Here is a 25,319-nt window from a genome sequence, read left to right as displayed (position 1 = left end):
TATTTAATAAATAAATATTTAAATGATAGATTAAATAAAATAAGAGATTTATGTATTATTTATATTTAATCTATCATTTAAATATTAAGAAAATAAATTTTACTATTAATTACAACAAATTAAGAAAATTGAATTTTACTATTAATTACAACAGATTAAGGAAACCAAGATCTACATTCTGTCCTTTAGGATTTCAGAGTCTTTAGACTGCCCTCCAAAAAGAGACGAGACACATTCATTCAACAAGATTTATATAATTCAATCTAATAAACATAGAAGACAATTTTTATTCTCTGAAATTTACACAACATAAAACAAAACAAACAAAAATGCCAATTTTTATTCTTTTAAATGGTGATGACATATCTAGAGGAGTGTAAACCCATCAAGGCGGCATAGCATGTTGATCTCTTGGGCAAAACAATCACGTAGAGGAAGCATAACATGAACTTCCCATCTAGCATCAAGATATTGTGTATCTGCAGGTAATGAGTATCCTTGACCCTGTTGAAACAAATGACCATTCCCAAGATTCATAGATAAGGTCATAAGTAATACTACATAGTATAAGCAACACAATTAGATTTCATCGAGAGACAAGAGCAATCTGGACACAAATCCTAAAATCCACATGATTTATGGAAGGAAGCTGGCCTAGTTAAGCAAAATAAATAAGGCATCTTCAACATATCAGATATAGAAGCAGAGTTCTAGATAAAAAAGGATATGAAATGACATTAAACAGTTAAAATAAAATTACATTAATCCCTGAACCCAAGCCGCACCTAATCACTTTTTTTCCAAGAAAAAAAAGGACATAAAGTTAGTACTGAGTAAAACATTTACATTTGTCTTTTAGGGGTTTTATTTTAACCCCCACAACTGTGATAATGTCCACGGGCCTATTAATCTTTGTGCAGGACCCAACATTACCCACAGAACCTAGACAAACATACAACACAACAGGGACATTAGGAATAACACTTGTACACTTGTAGCAGTGGCACGATTATATAACTTTATAGTTCCGTAACATAAGCTGACTTAGTCAGCCACTCAACCATGTTGACAGTTGATACCTTCTTTCATTATTCAAAGATTTCCTAATTGCAACTTATATTGACTTGAAAAAACTTATATTCAGTTGAAAAAACTGAGAAAATGTGTCACAGACTACTAAGAGACTAGAATTACTAAGTGATACAAAATAATAAAAAAAATCAAGCTATAGGATAGGCATGGGGATCATAAAGTCAAACTAAGATACCAAAGGTCACCTTGTGGCAGTAATAGATTGAGAAGGTGGTTCAGTCCTTATGGTCTTGGATTTAAGCTTGTTCAGTAATGCTTCCAATTGATATAAGTTCCTCTGAAAAAATGTTAACAAAATTAATTCAAAGCCAGAGATAAAGCAGAAAGTGCATGAGATTTATTATTTTTGTAATTGCAATTCAACAACTGACTTTAGTTCTTTAAAAACAAATAAAGCATGATATTTATTCTTTAAAAAATAAACCCAAGTACAACCTTCTTTATGTTTCCACATTCAACAAACGATTAAGGTTAAAGAAAGTGAAAATGCACAAGATTCCATTTTAAATAGTCAAATTCATTCATCTCCCCAATGATGCATCATGAAGGCTCCCCAAAATCTATAAGACAAAACCAGAGGAAAAACTAACACGGTTACACAAATGTCTATCTATAAATCATTGATTGAAAATCCCCCAACTTCTTACAGAGAACATCTGCAGTTTGTGACAGGTAAGCATATATATTCTCACCTTTTTTCCTTTGTTCCAGCACATCTATGTGATCATTGTTGTACTAAAAAATGTATCCTAGATATACCCTCTATTCCTTCATTCATTATGACAACAATCAAATAAAATGAAAACCATATTATCAAGCATAAAACAAAACAAAAAAAAATAGGATAGCAGTTTCATAATGTGCTTATTAAAAAAGGAAATGTCATAATGTAATGAAGGCCAATGACACTACTATGTCCACCAGTAATTAATTGCCTTTTTGAAAAGTGCCTTACTAGCATTCATCTTCCCAGCTTTGCCCGTTGGAGTGCATAGTGACCTACACCACCTAATGCAGCATTGATCAAAATGTTTTTCTTAGCAACAGCAAACTCGGCCAATCCTCCACCACTCTACCATATTAAAATTTCACAAGTCATTGCGTAGTTTTATTTCAAAAGAGAAGAGAAAAACATGCATTTTTTATATAAAAGTAGGTGAAGATTTTAAGAAAATTATCTCTCTTCTTTGTCTACTCACTCTCTTTTTTCTCTTTTGGGTCATATCTTTTGAGATAAATAAAAATAAAAAGAGTATAAGGAATATAATCTTTCTAACACATATTTTTCTATTCGATAAAATTTATTAAAAATAAAAAATAATTAGAGCTTATAAAAGCCAAATGATACTATTGCCGCTCCAACTATACTCCAATGAACCTTTTATGTACAAAATTGAATATATTGCATATGTCTGGTTTTAAAAACAATGACAACATTGTTTTTAATAGTTAAGAACTTGCGTTGAACTCTACTAAAATATATTATACTATTCTTAAATTTTATGTAATGATAAGAAACTTGGATAAATTTGTTCAAAAGTATTTTTAGGAGAAAAAATTAATAAATAAATTAAAATAATTTTTTTATTAATTAAAATTAATTTATACATAAGTTATCAATCATCTTTTAGAACTTATACAAATTAGTCTATGCATAACTAATTTTAACTTATTGAAAAAAATTATTTATTTTGAAAAAAATATATTTGAAATGCAAAAATTGCATTATATATATATATATATATATATATATATATATATATCCTTCCAACATGAAGAGTGTGACCAAGGAATATGACACCCATGGCAACAGAGAAAACAATTTGGAGAGGTGAGAATGCACAGGCCCCCTTTAAGCGCAGTGCCCACGTGGAAAGTATATAGCCCATGACTTTCTGAATTATTCCCTAAGAAGAACAAAAAGAACAAAAAATATGTTCCTTGTCTTCAATAAAATATATTAGCTTGCAAAGTGTAGTACTATTTTTTTTGTCAACGTGCAGCAGCAGTTAACTTAGAAAGGTATCTTATAGTGCAAACAATGGAGATTAATGAAATATTCAGTCCTACTTGCCAAGCATGTGCCAGCAATGACCCAATCTGTATCCCCAAATTTAAGAAAGCTAAATGGTTGTTGAAGTGGTAACGAAAGATCATGGGAATGAGCTTTGATGATTGAAGGGCTTTCAATGAATCAATCTAAACAAATAAACTTTGTTAGTTATGAGCAAGCTTTAAATGCAGTTAAAGTTAGTAGCAGAATAGCATAATGGTAAGGGAATGAAAGGGAACAAATATGCTTTGACAGTATTTCTTGAATTGCAAAGAAACAAAGTTGAGATTATCCTTCAAAGGGTTTCCTATTCACAAAGGATTTCCCCTTTCTGCAGCAGAGCTAAGGTTCAGTTTCCCAACTATTCTAACAAACTATTCTCTTTCTGATCAGAATCTCAGCACTTGTATGATTTCCACTGTACACGTTGTGTATATAGTATATATACATCATACACACCAAAATATTATGTGGTCTGCTCCTCCTAATATCTAAAGCTTTTGTATGAATTGGTGGTTGACATGCACTATTAGAAATTACACTTTCAACATCGGTTATTTAGGGCATTCTACATTGGTTCTAAAATCGATGTTGAAAGTGTCGATGTTGAATGTATCATTGTTAACATCGGTTTTGGAAAACTGATGTTAACATAAATATGATAACATTGGTTTTCTAAATACCCGATGTTAAACACAATGAACTATAGCAAAAAAAGTGTATACATGATAAACGTTGACATCGGTTTTGTAGTAAAATTGATGTTAATATTGTATATTGACATCAACTTTCTAGAAAAACCAATGTTAATGTAATTTATTAACGTCGGTTTCCTACCAAAACCGACGTTAATATATTACATTAACATCGATTTCAATAGAAAACCGATGTCAACGTTGATGATGCATACACTTATTTGGTGTAGTTCTTTATATATAACATTGGTTATGTATAGATAACCGATGTTAATATACAAACGTTAACATCGATTATTTACAAAAAACCGATGTTAATATACAAACGTTAACATCGGTTATTTAAAAATAACTGATGTTAATTTACAAACGTTAACATCGGTTATTTACAAATAACCGATGTTAATATGTAAACGTTAACATCGGTTTTCAATTATAACCAATGTTAAGGTGCATGTGGACATCGGTTTTCGTAAATAACCGATGTTGTTTACTATATTAACATTGGTTTTTGTTAATAACCGATGTTGTTTTCAAGTTTTTTTTTATATAAACTTTCTGTTTTTACAATAAACCCAAAATTGTACATGTAAAATGCTATTTCAGACCCAATTCACAGCAAATAAATATTTTATTATGCTTTCAAGCAGTTTTAATCATAATAAACATCGAATAATTCATTTATCATAAAGAACAATCAACAAATGAATTCAATGTTCAAATTACATAGGAAATGTCAAAAATGTTAAACCAAAGTAAACTAAGCTAAAGTTAATGTCCCTAAATCCTAGGTCTGATCTCTAACTCGGAGATAATGTTGTGCCCACTGGATCTGCAACGCCTTTAATCTCTCTGGCTCCAATGGTCTAGGATCATTAAAATACTGCATGATGAAATAAATCATAATAAGTTAATAATGTAATACAAATTATAAAAAATCGAATTTGTTTGAAATAAATGTACCGCTTCCCAATTATTCCTAAAAGTTCCTAAAATGATGGTGGACATCCAGTGCATGACATAGTAGCCGCACTCAGTACTTCCTTTTTGTTTATTACACTAAATACATAATGAAATTTGGATATTAATTAAACAACTAGTGTACAGACACATAAAAAATATATATAAGTGGAAGTTTTATGTAAATGACGTACCTTGACGACAATCCACCTAGCAGGAGCCTTTGATTTAGGCTGTGGAGCATCATCAAGACCTTTTAAAGCACTGTTCCATACGAGTAACAATTAAAAACTAGTGTTGTACGATGAGGTATTTCAATGCAAATGTATTGAAAAGAATACTAACCTGTTAATAATCCCCTTAAGGTAGTTTTCTGGCCTGTTATGCAATGAACAAAACCAGACAACTAGGTGTTCCTTGGGCAGGATGACCACCATCTGCCAGTGTCCATTGCAATGGAGACGAATATAGGTTAGTATATTAGTAAACATTAATTAAATTCAATTATTTTGTGTGACTTACCCATTTAGGTAGGCTCCAAGATAGACATCGCATTTTGAACTATGCATCCAAGTCTTTATGTAACTTTCAGACTCAAACTGCGATTGCCCAGACCTCTGAATGGACTGTGGCTCAAGGAATCCATAGATATCAGAATTCCCCGCTCGCATACTTGTATCAGTGAGATGCCTGTTTATGTTAAGTCAAAGTTAAATATTTATGAATTCAAAGCAATAACTTAGGTAATTAAAAGTAATATAAAATGATTTACAGAATCCACAACTGTAACACTGATATGCTGAGACATTGACCACCGTGTGCGATTTCAGAGAGGTCTTCGTGCTTTATGTAGAGCGGGAAATCTGGATTAAAGACCCCGAACACGGTGTCATCCCAAGAAACCTGATAAGGCCTCAAGAAAAGCTCTAGGATGGTCAATGTCATCAAATAAAGTGGATCATCAACCTCCGGATCAGGCTTTGGAGGTGGTTTTACCCGAGACACAACTACCTGTTCATGAAACAAAGTTAAATGGCCTAATTTGAGGCACACTGAATGAATTAATTTAAAAAGAAGAAACATATAGTAAGAGTAAAGTATATGTTATGATAAAGACTTGACCAGATGTGTCGGCCAAGCAAGGAAGGTGTGAAGTGCTTGCCCCACTAAGGAAACCTCATCAGTGGGTACAGGAACTGGAGCATCTGCATCTGTAACCTCCTCCACACCCACCTTTACTTGGCCAGGCAACAAAGGAGTGTTATGAACAACAGTGGATCCCTCATAAACTCTCCCCAGGGCAACCAGGCGGGCAGGATATGCATTGATGTACAAGCCGCACCTATCTGAGTCACCCGTCTCAGGATCGTTTCCTGAGGGATCAACACATCTCCCCTTTGTGCTTACTCGAGGACCGGAGGGACCAACCAGAGGCTCAGGAGGTAGTGCAAGTCCCTGAGATTGCATCTGTGATTGAATCTGGGATTGCATCTGACTGAAGGATGCCATGAGTTGCCGCGTCACTTTTTCTGTGATGGACTCCTCTAGTTGGTCCCTGATTTGATGGGTCAGCTGCTGCAATTCTTCAGGAGGCAGGGACGAAGAGCTGTGGGACGTCCGTGGAGCCGATCCAAAGTATTGCTTGATGGTGACACCGGCTCCAACAACACGGACACATCCAGGGTGCTCTGGACGTCCAATAGCAGTGGTGAGAACATCTTGATGTCCATGGGGGACGAAGGATCCCTGTGTCGCCTGCTCCTCAAAGGAATCCTACACAGAAAACATAGTTGTACATGGAACTCACAAAATATTGAAATATAATTCTAATGGTTAGTTGAAAATGACTTACGATCTTCTCAGCGATTTCCTTTGCGGCCTCAGTCGCCATCTCCCCTGTTTTCTTCGTGCGGGCCATCTTCCACTTCACGTGGCGTCTGATCGGGGATGGAGGGTCGATGACGCCATCAGCACTTCCTGACTGTGTAGCTTCCTCCAGCTTCTTCTTGGTCTTCTCATCCAGGAGCTTCTGCTCCAAATAGTCATAACCCCCACGAGACAGCACGTGGGGGGCAGTGTTCTGCTTCTGGATGACCTGTGCCTTTTTGCGCACATCCTGCAAAAATAAAACAATAATGTTTCAAATTGCTAGAATGAAGTATAACAAGTTAATGTTTTTTTGGAAAACAACTTAAATGGAAAGGAACATACCTCCCAAGAAGGGTCTCTGCGAGTCTGGCAAAACTGGGCCCATTTTTCCTTGCTAATGTCGTATTTCTCACAGATAGTGTCCTCCACACCGTCCTGATCGGCTATAAGGGCCCATTTCCTCGTGAGGTCTAATTTAAACTACCTCCATCTCTCCTCCACGGTCTGAAGCCTCTAGGATTTCAAATTCCACCTGACAACATCAAATAAAGTTTATTTGTTACAATAATATATTTTTTGGCTTTTAATTAAACAAAATCAAATAAGAAAAGGAAAATACCTGAATATCCTCCCAAATTAGGTCCTTCTAAGCAGTAGGGACCTCCTTCCAGTTCTCGTAGGTGGCGTCCACCTTATCACGTGCCACAATCCCCAAATATGTTCTTAATTTCTTCCTATGGGGACCGTCGGCCTTGCCGGTAGCAGGATCTACATGGACCACTGGTCTCTCAGCACCAGGTGGTCTAGTAGACAACAATCATAGACGTGAGGCTTTGCGTGTCCGCTTCACGGCAGACGGCGAAGCCGATGCGTCCGAAGGAGCAGAAGGAGGAAGAGGATGAGATGGAGGAGGAGGAGGAGGAGGAGGGGAGGCAGGTGGAGAAGCCATGATCCTTTATACAATAACATACAAAAACATACAAAATGTAAATTTTGATTACAGACAATTATCAACATCAACAGTTCTTTATGTAAGTAATCTGGAATAGTGGGGTTCGGGGGTGGTCATGCTTTATTATTGTAGGTGTGTGTGTGTCTCTTTCTGTGTGTGTGTGTGTGTGTGTGTGCTTTCAAAAAAAGATTAATCAAAAGAGGATAAGTCATAAGTGATTTACTTGTGGTTTTTAATTGTGATTCAAAACAGGATAAGATGTAATAGTAGTGAAAATGTCTGATAAATGAAAAGTCTGATAAATTCAAGTTGATGATGTGTTGTGATACTTGTGCTTTAAATTTGTTTCAAGAAATGAAAGAAAATTACTGTGTAGCACAAATAACAATAATCGTAGACAGGTGAAGATTACATAGTGTGCACTGAAAGCTACATTTCCATGGGATTTAAAGGATGATAAAGTGGGGTCAATACAAGCAAACTTTTCTTAGATTTTTGGAATTGTAGACAAATCATTCAGAATAGTACTTCAAACTCTCGGGGAAGGAATGACATGAAGACGTTGAATGATGAAGGAATGACATGAAGACCTTCAAAAATACACATCTAGATGGTATCCGTAGGACTTCAAACAGCTCATGTTTGTCGCCAGTTTCATCATCCACCACCCTTACCTTCTCTGGCTTCTCACGTTTATTGTTGTTAAACCCATATTTATGCTCTCCTCCCTTCATGTCTTGTTTTATCACAACTTTAGACGAATCTCCTATGTTCAGCACAGTTGAATCTCCTGTCTTATTCTCCAATGACACACTTTGATGGCATGTATCTCTTTTCTTCATATGTTGTAGTGCTTCAGCTTCAAAATGCATAGACCAATCTGAACTTTCCAGTGATCACCAAAGGCTTCTGCATCAGCATTGACACTCTCCACCCTCTTTAGTTTATGCTTATGTGCTACATTCGCTGCTTCCTCCTTATAAATCTTAGATTTATTAGAGGTTGCACTAGAACAATCAGCACCAATCTGTGGCTCTTCCTCCTCTACTAGCTCAATATCTTTCCTTTCACCTTTGCTTTTGTAAACTACACTGCAATTTACAAAACAAAAGTTGAAATCATTCAACCTTACTGAATAATCAAGTATGCACTCAGAGAACAACTTCAAATGCATTCAACCAAAATTTCATCAAATTAATCAAAATAATAATAACCTTACCGAATGAGTCTAAAATAAAAACACCAGTCTCCCCAAACTATCCAAACGGATAATTCAAGACTAAATACAATGACTAATGCAAACTATCCACAAGAATCATTGCATTCAGTCTCAAATAGGAATCTACGGTTCACTCAGCATGAACAACAATTGTTTATATAGAAAATTACATTCAGCACGTATAAGAACATTCATGACATATAACATTTATGACATACAAGAACATTCATGACGTACAATAACATACAAGGACATCAATAGTTGTCCATGTGTGTGTCTCTGCGTGTGTGTGTGTCTGTCTGTCTCTTTATGTGTGTGTGTGTGTGTTTGTCTATGTGTGTGTCTGTGACTCTATGTGTGTGTGTTTGTCTGTCTCTTTATGTGTGTGTGTGTGTGTTTGTGTCTGTGTCTGTGTCTGCATGTGTTTGTCTCTATGTGTGTGTGTTTGTGTATCTGTGTGTGTGTGTGTGTGTGTGTGGTTGTGTGTGTCTGCGTGTGTGGGGGTTCATTCGAGGGTACCAAAGGATCATTATATTCTAAACATCATCAGCCACACGATGCACTCCTATATTGATGAGTTACTAAACCACTGAGGCCAGAACAAGCATTATAATCAATTTGCTGCAGCATGAATTCACCTTCTTTGGAAGACACTACAATTTTGCGATGTATTATGCAACTACCAATGGATAACAATGACATTCTCAAAAGCTAAGTTAACTGAATTTAATGATTGGCTTGTTGTTATGGAGGTAGATGACATTCCTTGTGTGGGTAAGCCCTTTACCTGGGTTAGGCCAAATGGATCATGTAAAAGAAAATTGGATAGAGTGCTAGTCTCTGATGGCTGGTTATCCAAGTGGCCATATAGTTCCCAATTTAACCTTGAGAGGAATTACTCTGACCATTGTCCTATCATCATGAATTGTAAGAGCATTGATTGGGGCCCTAAGCCTTTTAAGGTTTATGATGGATGGTTAATGAATAACGATTAACAGATGGTAGTGAGGGATTGCTGGGCAGAAAATCAGCCTATGGGGTGGGGGTGGTTTTGCTCTAAAATGCAAGTTACAGAACCTCAAACAAAGGCTGAAAAATTGGAGTAAAGACAATATAGGAGATTTGTGCAACAAGGTGAAGCAGCTTCAACAGAAGATGAATGATTTGGAGAATTGTTTGACAGCTTAGCATTCTGACCAACAAGTCCAAGAGCTGAAGAAAATTCGAGCTGAATTTTGGGAAAAGGCTACTTTTCTTGAATCTATTGTGAGACAAAAGTCAAGAAGCAAATGGATCAAAGAGGGGGACAGTAATACCTCCTACTTTCACAAAATTATTAATAATAGTAGGAGGAGAAATGCCTTGAGGGGGATGCTGATTGATGGTATCTGAGTGGAAAATCCTAATTTGGTTAAGGCAAAAATTCTGTAGCATTTCCAGTGCAGATTCAATGAACCTCATCTGCGCAGACCTAACCTGGATGGGGTTTCATTCAATGTCCTGACTCCTATTCAGAGGGAGATGATGGTTGACCCTTTTCAAGAGGGGGAGATAAGGTGTGCAGTGTGGGCTTGCAGCATTGACTAAAGCCCGGGGCCAGATGCGTTTAATTTCAGGTTTATTAAGCATTTTTGGAAGGAGCTGAAACCTGAGTTTCTAAGGTTTACTGCAGAATTTCATGTGAATGCTTCATTTCCTAAGGGAATTAATTCCTTATTCATTGCCTTTATTCCTAAGATTAAGGACCCTCAATCTATTGGTGATTTCAGACCTATTTCCATCATAGGATGTGTTTACAAAGTCATTGCTAATTTACTAGATAATGTTAAAGCTGTGAAGGCCATTCTTAGAAGTTCTGAGATGGTTTCTGGCCTGAGAATCAATTTTGCTAAGAGCCAATTTGGAGCAATTGGGCAATCTAAGGATAGGTGTTGTCTTGCTGCTGATTACTTAAATTGTGCCTTGTAATTGGGCAAATGGAACCAGAGAAGCATTTCTATGGCTGGCACTCTAATTAATGTTGTCTTAACAGCATTGCCCTTGTTTTATCTGTCTTTTTCAGGGCCCGTACAGAAGTGATTAATAGTCTAACTGCCATTCAATGACACTTTCTTTGGGGTGGCAACTTAGATCAAACACCAGTATGCATCATTTTAAATCAAACACCAGCATATAACATTTTAAAGCAAACACCAGTATATAACATTTTAAATCAAACACCAGTATATAACATTTTAACGCAAACACCAGTATATAACATTTTAAATCAAACACCAGTATATACATACTAGTTCCTACGTACTTACCTGGAGTTGCTATAACCCGAAAGACCTTGAAGAACAATGTCAATTAAAAGTAGTATATGATAACCTAGAAAAAAAACCATAGTCCATGTCATACGTAACACTGAATTTATTTCTTTTGAAAAATAAAATCAGCAGTGAGGAGGATCAGAAAGAAAAAGATATTGTGGATATCCCTAGAGTCAAAGCACGAAATATAGAGGGGGAAAAGACCAAAGATAGACCATTTAAGGAAAGCCTAGCATATAGCAGTGAAGGAAGCTTGGAGCAGAGACCAGTAGGTTGGTTGGGGGGGAATCGTGCTTAAAAACAAGCTGAGCAATTTAAAATCTAGACTAAAATAGTGGAGTAAAGAGAATGGGGATGTCAATATCAACAAAATCCATCACCTGAGGCAGAAGCTAAATGATATTGAAGACACTGCCTCTGATAGAACTTTGTCTGAGGCTAAACTTATGGCTAAGAAGTCCATCCAGCATGACCTGTGGGAGGCTTCAAATGCCTATGAATTCCTATTGAGACATAAATCAAGGGCTAAGTGGCTCAAGGAAGGTGACAGTAATACAACTTATTTTCACAAAACCATAAATTTCAAAAGAAATCATAATGCAATCCAAGGAATCTTTATTAATGGTGTATGGGTTCAGCAACCTAAACTGGTCAAGGATGAAGCTGTTAAATTCTTTGTTAGTAGATTCACTGAGGAGAATTTCTCCAGACCTACTTTGGATGGGGTTCACTTCAAAATGATTACTCACAGTCAAAGGGAGGAGCTGATTGCCCCTTTTTCAGACAAAGAGCTCAAAGAAGTTGTGTGGAGCTGTGGAGGAGACAAATGCCCTAGGCCAGATGGATTCAATTTTAACTTTATCAAGGAATTTTGGGGGGTGTTAAAACCTGAATTCAGAAGATTTATGGATGAATTCCATGTTCATGGTAGCTTTCCTAAAAGCATCAATGCATCTTTTTTGGCACTAATTCCTAAATCAAACCATCCTCAGTCATTTAATGATTATAGACCCATTTCCCTTATAGGCTGCATGTATAAAATAATAGCCAAATTATTGGCAAACAGATTGAGGATAGTGTTGCCTGGGCTCATTTATGAAAGACAATCAGCTTTCATAAAGGATAGACATATCCTTCATGGAACTTTGATTCTCAATGAGGTTGTTGAGGAAGCTAAAAGGAGTAAGAAGCCAGTCATGGTGTTCAAGGTGGACTTTGAAAAGGTTTATGACTCTCTATCTTGGTCTTTTCTGGATTACATATTGGATAGGCTGGGTTTCTGCCTTAAATGGAGAAAATGGATCACTGCATGTTTGCAATCAGCCACCATATCAATCCTAGTAAATGGCAGCCCTACAAAGGAATTTGTTCCTTCTAGAGGCTTGAGACAAGGGGATCCTTTAGCCCTTTTGCTTTTTAATATAGTGGCAGAAGGTTTGACTGGAATGATGAGGGTAGCAACAATCAAAAGTCTGTACAGAAGTTACATGGTTGAAAGCAAGATGAGCCTGTAAATATTCTGCAGTATGCAAATGATACAGTTTTTGTGGGTGATGCTTCATGGGACAATGTCATTGTTTTGAAAGCCATGCTTAGGGGTTTTGAAATGGTGTCTGGACTGAAGATTAATTTTGCAAAAAGTCATTTTGGGGTTTTTGGACATGAGACTAATTGGGTTCATGATGCAGCCCAATTCTTGAATTGCAACCATATGGAGACCCCTTTTTATTATTTGGGCATCCCCATTGGGGCTAAGCCTTGAAGCTGTTTTGTGTGGGAACCTCTGATCAGGAAATATGAAGCTAAACTATCTAAATGGAATCAGAAAATTCTATCATTGGCTGGGAAGGTTACACTGATAAACTTTGTTTTGACTGCCCTACCCATATATCTTTTATCTTTTTTCAAGATTCCACAAAGAATAGTTGTCAAATTGGTGTCCTTGCAAAGGAATTTTTAGTTGGGGGGAGATCAAGAGCATAAGAAAATCCCTTGGGTGAAGTAGGATGTGATTTGTCTCCCCAAGGAGGATGGGGGCCTCAGGATTAAGGATATTTCTAAATTCAATGCAGCTTTGATGGGTAGATGGATCTGGGCCTTATCCTCTAATCAAAATCAGCTATGGGCCAGAATCTTAATATCCAAATATGGAGGTTGGTCAGAGCTCAGTAATGGTAGAGACAAAGTTTGGCATTCCCAGTGGTGGAGGGACCTCAGAAAGCTAAATCAGCAGCCTGAGTTTAGCTCTATCCATTAGCAGATGGTATGGAAGGTCGGGTGTGGGGATAAAATTAAATTCTGGAAAGATAAATGGTTGGGGTATGATTGTAATCTTGAACAGCGGTATAATCAGCTCTTCATGATTAGTAGACAGCAGAATAGTACCATCTCTACAATGGGAAGCTTCTCTCAGGGTAATTGGTGTTGGGATTTAAAGTGGAGGAGGAATTTATTTGACCATGAACAAGATGTAGCTATGGCTTTTATGGAAGCAATTAATGCTACACAAATTCAGACTCATCTACAGGATATCATGGTGTGGAAAGCTGATCCCTGTGGTGTGTATTCTGTTGGATCGAGTGGCCTCAGAATAATTAAGAAGAGGGGGTTGAATTAATTATTCCTAAACCTTTACTAATTAAAAAATTACTCTTTTAAGGCTTTTACTTTTGTTGTTAAGAGAATAAGGAGTAGAAGAGAAACTTAACAGAAAGTAAAAGCGGAAATTAAAATGCACAGCGGAAAGTAAAAGAGTAGGGAAGAAGGAAACAAACAAACAAGAGTTTTTATACTGGTTCGGCAACAACCCGTGTCTACCTCCAGTCCCCATGCGACCTGCGGTCCTTGGGATTTCTTTCAACCTTGTAAAAATCCTTTTACAAGCAAAGATCCACAAGGGATGTACCCTCCCTTGTTCTCTTTGAAACCCTAGTGGATGTACCCTCCACTAGATTTGATCCACAAGAGATGTACCCTCTCTTGTTCTCAGTCAAACCCAAGTAGATGTACCCTCTACTTGTACCACAAAGGATGTACCCTCCAATGTGTTAAGACAAAGATCTCAGGCTGTTACACCTTTGATACTTTGTGAATCGGGATACAAAAGAATTCTCAGGCGGTTAAACCTTTGAACGCTTTTGTATTAGGGAATGGGAAGAATCAAAAGAATTCTCAGACTGTGTCGTTTTGAATTCTTTGACAAGGGAGAAGGGAGACACAAAAGAATTCAGGCGGTTAGTCCCTTGTTCTTTTGGAAAAGAGAGAAGAGAGACACAAAAAGAATTCAGGTGGTTAGTCCTTGGCGAATTCTTTTTGGCAAAGGGAGAAGAGAATGAAAAGATGAATAGCACAAGTTTTCAAGGTTTAGAAAACCAGAAAACTTCAGAAAGCTTTTAGTACAAAGAAGAAGAAGAAGTTCAAAGAGATTCAAAGAGATTCAAGGCTTGTAAAAGATTGTATAAGATTCAATGGAAAAGTAAAACAAAGCCTTGCTTTTATAGACTCTTCATGTCTGGTCAAGAAGGCCATTTAGATGAGTTATAACTTTTAGAAAAACTTAAAACCCATTTGAAAAAGTCAAAACCTTTTGGAAGAGTTACATCTTTTGATTTTTCAGAAACAGTCACTGGTAATCGATTACCAAATAAGTGTAATCGATTACACAAAGCTTTTGAGTGAAACAATGTGACTCTTCACTTTTAAATTTGAATTTCAACGTTCAAGGACACTGGTAATCGATTACCAAAACATTGTAATCGATTACAGCCTTTTGAAAATATTTGGAACGTTGTAAATTCAGTTTGAAAACTTTTTCAAACTCATTTTGCTACTGGTAATCGATTACAACAATATGGTAATCGATTACCAGAGAGTAAAAACTCTTTGGTAAAGGTTTTGTCAAAAAATCATGTGCTATTCAAAGTTTTGAAAAAACTTTTTAATAGTTATCTTGATTGAGTCTTTTCTTCATTCTTGAATCTTGAGTCTTGAATCTTGATCTTGATTCTTGAGATCTTGAGTCTTGATTCTTGATTCTAGGCTTTCTTCTTGAGTCTTGAATTCTCCTTGATTCTTGAACTCTTGACCTGTTCTTGATTCACTTGAGATGTTCTTTGATTCACTTGAGTTGTTCTTTGATCTTTTGAGCTTTTTGTTCATTACCTTTGTCATCATCTTTTGTTGTTGTCATCATTGTTATCATCAAAACACTTTTGAATCATTGTTGATTCATCATGAAGCTTTGCTTCCACATATTCCACTAAGTCAGCTTATAGAATTTTGATGAGCAGTAATAGACAAATTCCAGAAGCAAATATCTTCAAGGCAATTTGGAAGCTGAAAATTCCCCCAAGGGCTGCGGTTTTCTCTTGGAGACTTATTAAAGATAGATTACCCACTAGATATAACCTCCTTAGAAGAAATGTGGCCATTCAGGAAAATGAATGTCCTCTCTGTGGGTAAGATCAAGAGGAGGCTGACCACTTGTTTTTCAATTGCAAAATGACCAGAGGTCTATGGTGGGAGTTCATGAGGTGGAACCAAATGGTAGGACCACTTTCAGCTTCTCCAGCATCTCACTTTGTCCAATTCTGTGATAGCCTTGGTGCAGGGAGAAATCATACTCGATGGTGTGGATGGTGGATTAACTAGTTCAATATGGCAGCATAGGAATCTATTGATATTCCAGGGCAATCACTTTGAACCTTCCAAAGTGATGGATGATGCTTTATTCCTAGCATGGTCATGGTTAAAAACCAGAGAGAAAAACTTCAGTATTTCTTTCAACCACTGGTCTTCAAACCTTGTGGAGTATTTTGGTTAATACGGGTTGGGTATATCTATCCTATGTGGTGGGGTCAGTGTTGGGTTTGTTTTGGAGGGCGACACTGTTGATGTCTTGTACTTATGTATATTTCACCAGTACCTCTGGTACTGCTGTGCTTATTATTAATAATATATATTTTCTGCCTTCCAAAAACAAATACGGTCAGGCAAACCTTTTTATCCTTAGGTTATAATAATATCCGTAAGGAAGGGGGGGATTTGGGCCAGTGGTCACAAGGCCCAACTCCTGCTGCTATGAAGTTTTATGTTAGAAGAAACGAGACTATGGACCTTAATGGAGAGGCCCAATCTAATCCGGAATCTGCCATGGATCCAACTTCACAGTCAAATGAGGTAGTAAGTATAGCTTGTAAGGGGGACCCGAGAGGTATAATTGTCTCTGAAGTCACAGAATATGACCCAAATAGCAACCACCAAGACAATAGTTTAGGCCCAGCCAATAATTATAAGCATGTTATTTTGGAAAAACAATTTGCTTTAGTTAAAGACATGGGTCTGACTTATGGGGAGGACATTTAGAAGGTCAAGGGCACGATGCTAGAAATGGAGAAGAGAGACAACTCTGTGGCAGTTGAGAGGGGTATTAAAAAACATCAATCATGATTATCTTATCCTATAACTTCATAGCTTTGGGAAGGGGGATTAAGTGGGCTGCTATTAGGAGGCTCAATTTAAAACACAAGGTGGACCTTGTGTGTATTCAAGAAACAAAAAAGGAGAAGTTTGATAAGATCATCTGCCAGTCTATGTGGGGGGATTCCACTGTTTCTTGGGATAGTGTTCCCTCTGTCCAGGCAGCTAGTGGTTTGCTCTGTATGTGGAACAACTCAACATTTCATGTGGAAATGAGGGTTAAAGGAAGAAATTTCCTAATGCAGGATGGGAGGTGGGTGATAGAAAATCAGAGGCTTTACATAGTTAATGTCTATGCCCCTTGTGATATAGCTGGGAAAAGAGCCTTGTGGGAGGAGTTAAGGCAGCTGAAAGTTTCTAATCCTAATTGTTTATGGTGCTTTCTTCGGGATTTTAATAGCATGAGGAGCCAGGAGGAAAGAATTGGCTCATCCCAAAGGATGGCTGACACTTCTGACATTTCAGATTTCAATGAGTGGATATCTGATATGGAACTTCAGGAAATTAAAGGCTTTGGTGGCAGGTTTACTTGGTTTAGGCCCAATGGTACTGTCAAGAGCAAACTTGATAGATTTCTGGTTTCAGATCAATGGATATCTCTATGGCCTGATACCTTTTAGCATATCCTTCAAAGGGACTACACAGACCACTATCCAGTCATCTTGAAAACAAGGATGGTGGATTGGGGTCCCAAGCCTTTTCGGGTTGTGGACTGGTGGCTCAATCAAATAGGGTACCAAAGAATGGTCAGGGAGGCATGGATCAATGATCAGCAGGGTGGTTGGGGGGGGGAATTGCTCTTAAAAACAAATTAAGGAATCTAAAATATACTATAAAACAATGGAGTACAGTTAATGGGGATATCAATGCTAGCAAGATTCAAAATTTGAGGCAGAAGCTAAATGACTTGGAAACCATAGCTGGTGATAGAACCTTGTCCGAAGATGAGGTTAAGGCCAAGAAATCCATCCAGCATGATTTGTGGAATGCTTCAAATGCATATGAATCCCTGTTGAGACAAAAATCTTGGGCTAAGTGGATCAAGGAAGGTGATAGCAACTCAACCTATTTCCACAAAGTTATAAATTTCAGAAGAAACTTCAATGCTTTTCAGGCAATCTTCATTGATGGTGTATGGGTTCAACAACCTAATTTAGTCAAGAATGAAGTTCTCAAATTCTTTCTCCATAGATTTACTGAAGATAAATTGTTCAGACCTTCTCTGGATGGGGTATATTTCCCTATGATTGATCAGAGGCAAAGGGAGGGGAAAACTGCCCCTTTTTCAGACCAAGAGCTTAAAGATGTTGTTTGGAGTTGTGGTGGAGACAAATGCCCGGGGCCAAATGGCTTTAATTTCAATTTTAATAAGGAATTTTGGGGGGTTTTGAAACCTGAATTCAGGAGATTTGTGGATGAATTCCATATTCATGGCAGCTTCCCTAGAGGCAGCAATGCCTCCTTCTTGGCTCTTATTCCTAAAACAACCCATCCACAGTCTTTAAATGACTATAGACCTATTTCTCTCATTGGTTGCATGTATAAAGTAATAGCCAAGCTTTTGGCAAATAGGCTGAGGAGTGTGTTATCTGGGATAATTGATGAAAAGCAGCCAGCTTTCATAAAGGACAGACATATCCTTCATGGAATTTTGATCCTTAATGAGGTGGTTGAGGAAGCTTTGAAGAGAAAAAAGCCAGTTATGGTTTTCAAAGTGGATTTCAAAAAGGCCTATGATTATGTATATTGGTCTTTTTTGGATTACATGTTGATAAGGTTAGGCTTTTGTCTTAAATGGAGAAAATGGATTGCTACCTACCTCCAATCAGCCACCATTTCAATCCTAGTTAATGGAAGCCCTACAAAGGAATTTGCCCCCACTAGAGGTTTGAGGCAAGGGGACCCTTTAGCCCTTTTGCTTTTTAATATAGTGGGTGAAGGTCTCACTGGTATGATGAGAGAGGCCCTTCATAAAAACCTTTATAGAAGCTATCTGGTTGGGAAGCAAAAAGAGCCTACTAATATCCTTCAATATGCTGATGATACAGTCTTTGTTGGTGAGTTAGCAACAAAAGCCACTTCTCAAGTAGAACAGCAGCTACAAGATATGACAAAGCATGCAAAAATGCGACAAGGATTACAAAGTTGATCACTCAAAGGCAGAAGCTGAGGACAGAAATAGTGAGAATAACAATGACTGGGGTACAAAATCAGCAGTTTCAGGAACATAGGTTGGCTCACAAGAATGGACAAGTTACTGAAGTTTCCAAAGTTGATCACTCAAAGGCAGAACCTGAGGAGAGAAATAGTGAGAATAACAATGAGTGGGGTACAAAGTCATTGCTAAAGGAGAGAAAGGCACAAGTTGATCACTCAAAGGCAGAAGCTAAAGGAGCCACTTTCTCTCCAAAGTCACTTTTGTGCTCCCAAGTTACTGAATATGCTTTTGCATAAGACAATATGATAGATATATAGCTTTTTTATCAGTCTGCAGGCTACACCTTATAGTTCAAACAATTTCTCACTAAATATTCCTTTTAATTTATGGCATACACTTAATAACTTATTAGGAATGGACTCTATCTTATTTTACTGTTTTTTTTCATTCTTTTTTAACTGGAACGAAACAATCCTAAAAGCATGAAATGCCTTATGTGAGGTAGCTAGCAGTTGCTGTCAGATAGAACATGTGCTTGTGCTTTAAGTGGTTTGATGATATATATAAGTCAGCCAAAGTGTAAGGTGGCCATGAAAATGGCAACTAAGGAGAGGAAGACCCGGAGAAGGGTAACAAATTCATCTGAAGACAAATATTGTTTCCAAATAATACTTTGGCCTTAGAACCTTGCACTTAAACTATATATGGCTTAATCCTTCTAATTATCACCTTAACTAATTTTCATAAAGACATACATTTAACAAGATATTTCAAATCGGGTATATGGTAAAAAAAAAACAGCAATTTCAAAGACATTCTCAAGTAAGTAAGCTTGAATAGATGTAAAAATTATCAATGAAAACTCACAGCTTCAAGTGAGATTATACAAACTTCTGAAGTCTCTGTCAGCTTGAAGCTTCAAGGACTTTAACACGTACCTGCTAGTTGTATTTGGCTGTAGTGTTTTAATATAGGTTTTAATACATGATTTACACATATGCATGTATATATAACAAGTAGTAACAATGTGCTTTACCTGGACTTGATATAATGAAACAGCTTCCACAAGAACACCAATGGACAAACCAACTTCAACTACAACAAAGTAATTCAGCTTCACCTGGAGTTCATATAACGAGTAATGGCATTAGAAGAACTCAAAGCCAAACCAAGTTCAAGTACAACAAACTAATTCAGCTTTTTCTCAACCAAACTATGTCAAACTGCTTGTTGGCTATTAAAAGTGTTTGTTATTCATGTGACACGCATACTATTCTAGTTTCTATTCATGATTAAGATTCACCAAGCAGATATAGTGTTCTGATAGCAATACCACACAGAGAGAGGGGTGCAGATAGCAGCCACAGGCCCACAATTAGACCAGCTTTGCCTTGCTATTATCTTGTCGGGAGTTTGTTATAGCTAATAGGATAATTTCACAAATTCTGTTAGTGATATTTCCATTTTTTTATATTCTTGTCCCCCACTATCAAGTGTATCAACCATTATAAATACCATGAATGAATGAAATAAAGCAAGGAAAAAAAGTGTTATCAGTATAGTCTCATAGCAGTAGTAGTAGAAATTAGCTAAGTATAGAAATCCATTCATATCATGTTCTTTCTCCAATGATTGCTATCAGGTGAACAAACAGATTTGTTAGAGCACAAAGGTATGAACACCAGATTTTGGGATTTCAAGATTGCTCCCCTATGATGTAAGCCATGTCTCCATAGCTCCACAAGGGTCTGTAGGGTATCTTGACCCTCAATAATTCGAATTATACATGCATTGGATAGTTGACCCTCAATCAATCCAACCAAATTATGTTCCTTCAAGCTCCTAGAAGTGAATTGATCTTTTAAACAAGAGAAATTAAAGGGTACAAATACTAGGAATCAATAGGGATATTAAAAACATCAGGCAGAAGTTAAACATCAGGTAGAAGGCTATGAACAATAAGGCCAAAAAACTTGAACAACCACTATCCCAAAAAGCTATAAGATATGAAGCATGGAAACAAAAACTAGAGCGTGAAAGAAACGAGTATACAACAATAGTGAAGGAAGAAAGTAGATGCTTCCAAGCAACAACTCAACAAAATAAGGTAATATTTTGACACAACTTTCCAAGCAAGATTACCTGCATTCCAAACCCTAGTAGTAATAACTAATTAAAAAACTAACTAACAATCTATAAGAACAAAGAGCACAAAGACCACGTACGCGGAAGCACAAAGTTACAATGAAGACATGAAGCTTACCTCAAACCCAACAGCGACAATGCCGACGAGATTGTACCTCAGGTGAAATGTACCTCAGCTGACCACAAAGACCACGTACTACCAGTCAAATGTACCTCAGGTGACCACCAGTTCGCCAATCCTTGCACCAAAAACCAAAAAAGGTCCTTAGCTTAACCACGAGTTCCAGAAACAGACCTAGCACGGTCACGGTCTTTAGTTCAATAGAACAACACAGGTAGATGAAACGTACCTGTCACGGTCTTCAGTGCAATGGAGAACAACAAGCTTCGATGTTAACAGTGCAATGGAGAAGAGAGCGCGAAAGGGTACACAGAGAAGAAGAGAACGTGAGAGGGTAAACGGAGAAGAAGAGAGCGTGAGCGGAATAGGTCGCGTCAAATATAATTTAAAATGTAAGTTCAACATCATTTTTTCAATAAAACACCGATGTTAACAAATTGATGTGAACGTTAACATCGGTTTTATTCAAAAAACTGATGTTAACTGATGATATGTTAACATCGGCTTTTTAAAAACCGATGTTAAGGAATACACATTATTTACAATTATGCCACCGCATTTACGTTAACATCGGTTTTGTCAAAAACCGATCTTAATCTGCCGATGTTAAATCTGGTTTTTCTAGTGATGGTATTAGAGCCTACATGATCATGTCACTGGAAATTTAATCCTTCCCTCTCTCATTCTTCATAATTAAATTCAATTTTAACACAAATATGATAGCCTCAAATCTTATGTTTTTTCCTTGGAAACATAAAGGACTCCAATATAACAGGGTGAGCTAGAGCTAGAGAAATGAACCATTCCTTATATTAAGGTACATTTAATAAATACCTCAAGTGCACTTTGCGCAACACTTGCCACTTCAAACTCCATAAAGCCATAGGAAAATCCTTGTTCAAGCCATTAATGTGCCAAAACATATTAGCTAGCAGTTCAAATTTTTTTATAAAAAAAAGGCAATTAAGAACAAAATACCTTTTGGCTCTTACGTTAAAAAAAACTTTTTATTATATATATATTGAAGAGATCCACTTCGTAATTATTTTTTCCTTCCCCCCTTGAATAACAATGTATCAAGTAGTCAAAATGAATTACCTCGAGGATGTACCTTGAAGCCTAGATATGATCACCAGCCTCAATACCTACACTAGGACCAACTTCCACTAATTTTATTTCTTCTAACCTGAAGGGAAGTTGACACAAAGATAACTATTAAACAGCCCAGTTTCACCTTATTAGATGCCAATAATTTGCAATTTGCCCAATTATGCCAAGGCGTGGATTAAATACTCAACAGTGTAAAATATTTGGTCCTTTCCAAGTCATGAAAAATTATCAAGGAAAATTCAGCAGCCTATTTTAGAATCAAGAAACCAAGTACAAGTGAAAAAATAAAAGGAAATAATTTCAGTAACAGGACAATGTCTTGTTACATGAGAGGAAGTATTGATGGAGCCTAGACAAATTATGGTGGGTCCTATTATAACGTCTTGTATCTTTCTTTCTTATAACATGACAAAAATTAGGTGTGTGTATTTGAATTCAACTTATTTTAGAGAAATAATAGTTTTTTTTTAAAAAAAATAAGCAATAATATCTCCAAAAGCATGTCACTAACATTGCAGTTCAAAATTACACACCAAATATATTACCTTGGTCCAGTGGTACTCTACCTGACTTTCAGGTGCATTTAAACCAGAAAATGGTTTCACATCTTCATCTCTAAATCTCTTCAGACCTGTCATATTGTCAGACATGATTGCAGAATCATCCCACGGACCAACGGGGAAACCTGCAGGGATAAATTCATTGCCCTGGCTTTCAGCAAACCCTTCATTTTCTGCATTGTTCTGTGTGTTACTCTTGTTTCCAATTTCAGGCCTTGATGACATTAGTCCTGAAGAGAAGTTTGGTTAAAACTACATGAAATTTAGTTAAAACTACATGATCCTGAGAGAATGTGTCTTGGGCTACCTATGAGAAAATTGTCATCACAATGGCATTTAGGAAATATAAAATGAATTAAAGTATAAAGCATCTTATTTAAATTAATTTAAATTAAAAAAAGAGATGAGAAATCAAGAAAGATCTAAATAAATTTAAAATTATAAGGAATGAGTATAGCTGGATGTAACAAAAATAATATTTGTGGTATATAATGATCATTTTTCTCTTTAAATTTAATCCTGAATGCAGAATAATTTATCAACAACAATATTTGCCTTTCTAAGTTATATATTTATAGTATATGATCAAAAGACAAGGGCAGTCATTAAAGCACCCTTTTGTGCTTCTTCGCAACAAGACATTTTCTCACAAACTAAGCATTCCAGAACAATAAATAAAAATCAATGCTACAAGAAAAATGAAAATGGAACTACTACTATAATAAAAAAGAGAATGTTTTCTGAAATGTATGTGAATAAAAGATCACCAGATTGTTGTTTTATGCAAGCATCATAAGACTAAGTTCACAACAAACCTGAACCAGATATTTTCTCCTAAACCCCAAGCTCTTTGATATCCTTGGTTACACAACTTGCTGCAGCAAGCCAAACTTGCAAAAGCTGTGTAATCAGATATTTTCTCCTAAACCCCAAGTTCCTAATTTCTCAAAAATAAAAATAGTACAACAGCAACCAAATATATAGTTGTCAAGTAGTGTTGACTGATCAATGTTTAGTCCAGAAAGCAAAGAATTCCAAAGAGGTTAACTTGTAAGATCAGGAAACAATTACATACCTTTGATATGATAGATACATGATCTCGTACTACTACCCTTCCTTCCGTAGTCACATAATCTCCTATGCTGAGCACACTAGAGGATGAAAATAAGAAAAACTGGAACAACATGCTCTTAATTAAATTTAGCATGGGAAGAGGGAACTGTTAGTGATATGTGTCCTTGCAATTTGCAAATGTTGTGAGGATTACCATTTCCAAACATTCTATTAAGGCTCTTCGCTTGATATGGCCATGGTTGTGCTTGGGGATTTAGTTCCATGTCAAGGTCTGCGTTCACCTGCAACATTGCTTTCACTTAGTTTTATTATTGGCTTATTAGAAAAACTCTATTCTAGTTTAGGATAATAATCTAGTCTATTCTTTGAAACAAATTTTAAATTTTCTTAGAAGCTTCTTGTACGGGATATTTTGACATTATTATTTAATTATAGGGGAATTGTACAATACAAGCCATGCACTACTAATAGTAATAAGAACTAACACTTATCACTGGCAATTAAAAGCACTCTAAACAAAGCCATCAGAGCTCCATCCTAGAGAAGAAAGAATTTAGCATCAAAAGGTATATTTAGCTCCTCCAAGCTTTTTAATAAATGTATATACTCATTTTGTTCTCTTAAATTAAATACAATTAACTCATTCAATTTCACTTTTCCGTAACATGAATGATCTGATCCAGCATCATTCTCAAGACAAACAACAAATCATTGATACAATTTTTGAGGCCTGACTTGGAAATAGCCTGGTTATATAACACGAGAAATAAATACGATTCAACATGAACATGCAAACATGGAAAATTTTAAAGAGACCCCTAGATGTGGTATGTTGAATTCAGTACATGATATGCGAGTTTATTGAGAAAATTTTGTATCTATACCAAGTATAAAGGCTATAGATTCAATACCTTCATAGTGCAGCAAACGCAGAGATGCAATGGGCTCTCCAAGCATTTCTGGCTGATAAAAAAAAATAGCATCCAGATCAAGTGCAAGGTGGTGTAGTTGAGGGCAGAGAATTGTGTGCTCTGTTTTCCCATGTTTTCAAGAGCACCGAAAGAGAGCCTTAGGTAAGGTTCGTGAACCACTTTAATTTGCAGAATGAATATCTTATTGAAAGAAAATGAATGAATATTTTACCCAATGCTGAGTACAACAGCTTCTAAAAGTTATAATTAATACACAAAAGGTATGTTGTGGAATGAATAATATCTATATGAATGTCGCAATTGAGCAGAACTACTTACATGGCCTCCATAGTAAGTAGTGACCCAATGACGACGAGGTGAGACAAATCGAAGAAGAGATTAAAATGCAAAATCGAACCATTGGTTTACTGTGATGTTGACAAATCGAAGAAGAGGAGACAAACCAAATAGGAATGCTCACAGGATACTACAATTAGGGTTCACCATGACTAAATTCACAAAATATGGAATAAATCAACAATTTCAGTTAAAACATGAGACTACAAACGAAAGAAAGAAAAACAAAACATAAAATAGGAATGGAACTTGA

General features: G+C 36.5%; 2 long non-coding RNA genes across 13 annotated transcripts; both read right to left on the bottom strand.

Annotated features, from left to right (window-relative positions):
• Positions 1–5,645: 5,645 nt before the first annotated feature.
• Positions 5,646–7,332, bottom strand: LOC114373583. Its single transcript, XR_003658424.1, has 4 exons — positions 7,289–7,332; positions 7,012–7,201; positions 6,229–6,916; positions 5,646–5,811 (listed from the first exon to the last, which is right to left on the bottom strand). It is a non-coding gene; the product is annotated as an uncharacterized LOC114373583 (long non-coding RNA).
• A 242-nt stretch (positions 7,333–7,574) lies between these two features.
• LOC114375088 lies at positions 7,575–24,877 on the bottom strand. 12 transcript variants are annotated; one of them, XR_003658705.1, is made up of 12 exons: positions 24,710–24,877; positions 23,992–24,079; positions 23,800–23,898; positions 23,540–23,661; positions 22,710–22,954; positions 21,889–22,240; positions 21,284–21,318; positions 21,052–21,172; positions 19,825–19,908; positions 19,656–19,743; positions 11,147–11,210; positions 7,578–7,622 (listed from the first exon to the last, which is right to left on the bottom strand). It is a non-coding gene; the product is annotated as an uncharacterized LOC114375088 (long non-coding RNA). The 12 variants fall into 12 exon arrangements; XR_003658701.1 differs by lacking the exon at positions 7,578–7,622 and adding an exon at positions 8,391–8,712; XR_003658709.1 differs by lacking the exon at positions 7,578–7,622 and adding an exon at positions 8,391–8,712 and having other exon boundaries at positions 19,656–19,726.
• Between the last annotated feature and the right edge of the window lie 442 nt (positions 24,878–25,319).

Source organism: Glycine soja, chromosome 11, assembly GCF_004193775.1.
Source record: "Glycine soja cultivar W05 chromosome 11, ASM419377v2, whole genome shotgun sequence".
NCBI lineage: Eukaryota > Viridiplantae > Streptophyta > Magnoliopsida > Fabales > Fabaceae > Glycine > Glycine soja.
Note: the sequence above shows the minus strand (reverse complement) of the source record. Positions and strands in the feature narration are given on the sequence as shown.